The 5,061-nt window shown below is 48.0% G+C and overlaps 1 pseudogene; it reads left to right on the forward strand.

Moving 5' to 3' along the window:
• Window positions 1-508: 508 nt before the first annotated feature.
• LOC147124834 (uncharacterized) lies at window positions 509-3,198 on the forward strand (annotated as a pseudogene).
• Window positions 3,199-5,061: the final 1,863 nt, after the last annotated feature.

Consider the following 5,061-nt stretch of genomic DNA (forward strand, 5'->3'; position numbering starts at 1 on the left):
CGAGATCTGTTGTCCTTTCGGGATCTTGTCTGCTTTCTTGCATCTCTGTAAATGCAAAACCGCAACATCATCATTAAACCAGTAGACAAAGGAGGAGCCATCGTCATACAGAGCAGAATGGACTATTGCAAAGAAGCATACCGACAACTGGACAACCAGGATCACTACAGACAGTTACCCGCAGATCCGACTAAAGAACACACCCGCCAACTCAATAGACTGATCAAGACCTTCGATCCAGACCTTCAAAGCATCCTACGTGCTCTCATCCTACGTACTCCCAGCGTGGGAGACTTCTACTGCCTCCCAAAGATACACTAAGCCAACACACCCGGTTGTCCTATCGTATCAGGCAACGGAACCCTGTGTGAGAACCTCTCTGGATACGTCGAGGGCTTCCTGAAACCCATCGGTACAGGGAACCCCCAGCTTCTGTCGTGACACTACAGACTTCTTACAGAAACTCAGCACCCACGGACCAATTGAACCAGGAACACTCCTCGCCACGATGGACGTCTCGGCACTCTACACCAGTGTCCCCCACGATGACGGCATCGCTGCGACAGCCTCAGTACTCAACACCAACAACAGCCAATCTCCAGACGCCATCCTACAACTCCAGCGCTTCATCCTTGACCACAATGTCTTCACCTTCGACAACCAGTTCTTCACCCTAACACACGGAACAGCCATGGGGACCAAATTCGCACCCCAATATGCCAACATCTTCATGCACAAGTTCGAGCAAGACTTAGTCACTGCACAGGACCTCCAACCAACGCTATACACCAGATACATCGACGACATTTTCTTCCTATGGACCCACGGCGAAGAATCACTGAAAAGACTACACGATAACATCAATAAGTTCCATCCCACAATCAAACTCACCATGGACTACTCCTCAGAATCGGTTTCATTCTTGGACACACGAATCTCCATCAAAGACAGACACCGCAGCACTTCACTCTACCGCAAGCCCACAGACAACCTCAGGATGCTCCACTTCTCCAGCTTCCACCCTAGTCACGTTAAAGAAGCCATCCCCTATGGACAAGCCCTGCGAATACACAGGATCTGCTCAGATGAGGAGGAACGCGATGGACACCTACAGACGCTGAAAGATGCCCTCGTAATAAAGGGATATGACGCTCGACTCGTCGATTGACAGTTCCGACGGGCCACAGCAAAAAATCGCATAGACCTCCTCAGAAGACAAACACGGGACACAACCAACAGAGTACCATTCGTCGTTCAGTACTTCCCCGGAGAGGAGAAACTACGTCATTTTCTTCGCAGCCTTCAACATGTCATCGATGACGATGAACACCCCGCTAAGGCCATCCCCACTTTCCACTACTCGCCTTCAAACAGCCGCCTAACCTCAAACAGACCATAATTCGCAGCAAATTACCCAGCTTTCAGGAGAACAGCGAGCACGACACCACACAACCCTGCCACGGCAACCTCTGCAAGACATGCCAGATCATCAACACAGATACCATCATCACACGTGAGGACACCACGTGTAAGATTCGAAATTTTCAGCAAAAATCACGCAAGAGAACTGGATGAAATAAGACTTTTTATTGACCAAAGTAAGCTTGCACAGAAAAACCTTTGATAAAAGGGCATACAAAATGACCGCCAGGCCCCGTGATCAGTTTCTGAGCCATTTTATTTCTGTTACTGCAAGCCAGACAGGCTTGTGGATTGAAGACAGTAAGCCCGCGAAAGCCAGTATCTGGGAACTGAAACTCAGAGAAACAGCATACATATTCAATGGATTCTAAGTACAGGATGTGGCCCATCAAGATATGGGCGGACAATGCAAAAACACTTATACCCATTTATTGGACAAAGGAAAAACCGTTTAGCAGCCATCAAGGAAAATCTCCGGACCGATCAATATGCGAACCGAGCCGCGGTGACAATGAAAAAGACATTAAAAGACATTATCGGCCAGGAAGGCCAGTTTAAGTTATCACAGGCTCCGTTACAAGACAAAGCGCCCCTGCAGAGATTTCTGCCCGCCAAAATTAATACAAAGACAGGACTATGATTTGGCGGGAGATAAGACTGTCCCAAAAGAGTATAACTATGGATTGAAAGTCCATCAAAAACTTCACTTGACTGGACGGCGGCTGCTTCTTCTTCTTGGATGACTTCAGACTTGCATTTTCTTCAAGAACTTCTTCTACAAGGAACGAACGAAGGACAGACGGTGCCAGAATCGGCGCCTCTTCCACTTCAGCAGATGCAGAATCGATGAAAACGTTTTCGTCTTTTTAAAGACGGACGGTTTCGGTGAAAAGACAACGTGGTCGGTGTTCAGCCAAACAAGGCTCGGCCACGACGAGAAGACGATGAGGGTGGCCCGGGTACTGAGGTCGGGAGATCATCGATGACCCAGGCTGACGGAGAAGAAACCCTCTGGAGGACCGGCGATCCAGGCCAAAAGATTCTCCCATGTGCATGCACTTCTTCAGCAGCCTGCATCTAAGTCTGCTCCATGAATCCAAATAGTGGATCTCAACCTTGACGAGCGCTCATCGAGGCTGTGTCTACCCCACCGCCTCGAGGGAGAGAAAATATCGACTGCGCCAGGAGCTTCCAAATCCACGTGACGACAAAAAGCGGTGCCAAAAGGCTGCGAACCCCCTTTTTTTCGCGATTTCGAGAGTGGTGAGCATGATCCCAAGTTCCCCAGGTCGAAACTTAGTTTAGGTATAGGGGAGGGAGTTAAGGGTATTCGTAATGTGTTTCCCCTTTTACGATGTGCCGTGTGTTCCCCATTTCCATAGAGTTAAGTTCATAAATTTGTGTATGATTGTAGTAACTTTAATCTGTGCCTATGACATGTATTTTGTAATGCTTCAAACTGTTTAAAAAAATAAAAGCATCCATTTCATGCTATTCAACCTGGTCTATTGAGTTCTTTCTCTGCACTACTGTTCTCTGCATCTGAGTCCAAGGTCTAGAACCGTAGGGGGAGTGGGTCGAACCACTCAAGGGTAATTATTGCACGAAACCTGGCAGGAGACCAGAACGAGCAAGAGAAACCCCCTACAACCCACCAGGTACATGGTACATACTCATGTGACTCGGCCAATGTTGTCTACCTCATACATTGCAGGAAAGGATGCCCCAGAGCATGGTACATCGGCGAGACCATGCAGACACTGCGACAACGGATGAACGGACACCACACAAGAATCGCCAGGCAGGAGTGTTCCCTCCCAGTCGGGGAACACTTCAGTAGTCAAGGACATTCAGCCTCCAATCTTCGGGTAAGCATTCTCCAAGGCGGCCTTCGAGGCGGCCGGAAATAAAGGTTCTAAATTGGGGGAAGGCCGATTTTAATAGGATAAGGCAGGATCTGGCCAAAATGGACTGGGATCAGCTACTTGTAGGAAAATCCGCATCGGAGCAATGGGAGGCTTTCAGAAGGGAGATTGAGATCATACAATGGCAACATGTTCCCGTAAAGGTCAAGGGTGGTTCCAAAAACCACAGGGAACCTTGGATGTCAGGGGATATACGAGAATGGATTAGAAAAAAAAGGAGGGCTTTTGGCAGATACAAAAGGCTAAAGACGGAGGAAGCCCTAGAGGAATTCAAAAAGTGCAGGGGGATACTTAAAAAAGAAATTAGGAGATCAAGGAGGGGCCATGAAATAACACTGGCGAGCAAAATAAAGGAAAATCCTAAGATGTTTTATAAGTATATTAAGGGTAAGAGGATAACTAGGGAAAAATAGGGCCCATTAGGGACAAAAGTGGCAATCTGTATGTGGAGCCGGAAGATGTAGGAGGGGTTCTAAATGAATTTTTTACATCTGTTTTCACTATGGAGAGGGACGATGTAGACATAGAAATAGGGCGGGGGGACTGTGATATGCTCGAACACATTAACATCGAGAGGGAGGAGGTATTGGCGGTTTTAGCAGGCCTAAAAATGGATAAATCCCCAGGCCCGGACGAAATGTATCCCAGGCTGCTGTGTGAGGCAAAGGAAGAGATTGCGGGGGCTCCAACACACATATTCAGAATTCTCTGGCCACAGGGGATGTGCCAGAGGACTGGAGAACCGCTAATGTAGTTCCATTATTCAAGAAGGGAAGTAGGGAAAAACCGGGGAACTACAGGCCAGTGAGCCTAATATCAGTGGTGGGAAAATTATTGGAAAAAATTCTGAGGGACAAAATCAGTCTCCACTTGGCGAGGCAAGGATTAATCAGGGATAGTCAACATGGCTTTGTCAAGGGAAGATCATGTCTGACTAATTTGATTGAATTTTTTGAGGGGGTGACTAGGTGTGTGGATGAGGGCAACGCAGTGGATGTGGTATACATGGATTTCAGTAAGGCCTTCGATAAAGTCCCGCACAGGAGACTGGTCAAGAAGGTAAGAGCCCATGGAATCCAGGGTGCCTTGGCACATTGGATAAAAAACTGGCTTAGTGGCAGCAGGCAGAGGGTGATGGTCGAAGGTTGTTTTTGTGACTGGAAGCCTGTGGCCAGAGGGGTACCACAGGGATCGGTGCTGGGTCCCTTGCTGTTTGTGGTCTATATTAATGACTTGGATATGAATGTAAAAGGTATGATCAGTAAGTTCGCGGATGATACAAAAATTGGTAGGGTGGTAAATAGCGAGGAGGGTAGTCTCAGTCTGCAGGACGATATCGATGGGTTGGTCAGATGGGCGGAACAGTGGCAAATGGAATTTAACCCGGAAAAGTGCGAGGTGATGCACTTTGGGGGGACTAACAAGGCAAGGGAATACACAATGTATGGTAAGACCCTAGGCAAGATGGAGGGTCAGAGGGATCTGGGTGTGCAAGTACACAGATCCCTGAAGGCGGCGGAACAGGTGGATAAGGTGGTAAAAAAGGCATATGGGATACTTGCCTTCATTAGCCGAGGCATAGAATATAAGAGCAAGGAGGTTATGATGGAGCTGTATAAAACACTGGTTAGGCCACAGCTGGAATACTGTGTGCAGTTCTGGTCACCACACTACAGGAAGGATGTGATAGCTTTGGAGAGGGTGCAGAGGAGAT

This window comes from Somniosus microcephalus, chromosome 1 (assembly GCF_052327205.1).
Source record: "Somniosus microcephalus isolate GS21.2 chromosome 1, FLI_Smic_1.0, whole genome shotgun sequence".
Classification (NCBI taxonomy): Eukaryota; Metazoa; Chordata; class Chondrichthyes; order Squaliformes; family Somniosidae; genus Somniosus; species Somniosus microcephalus.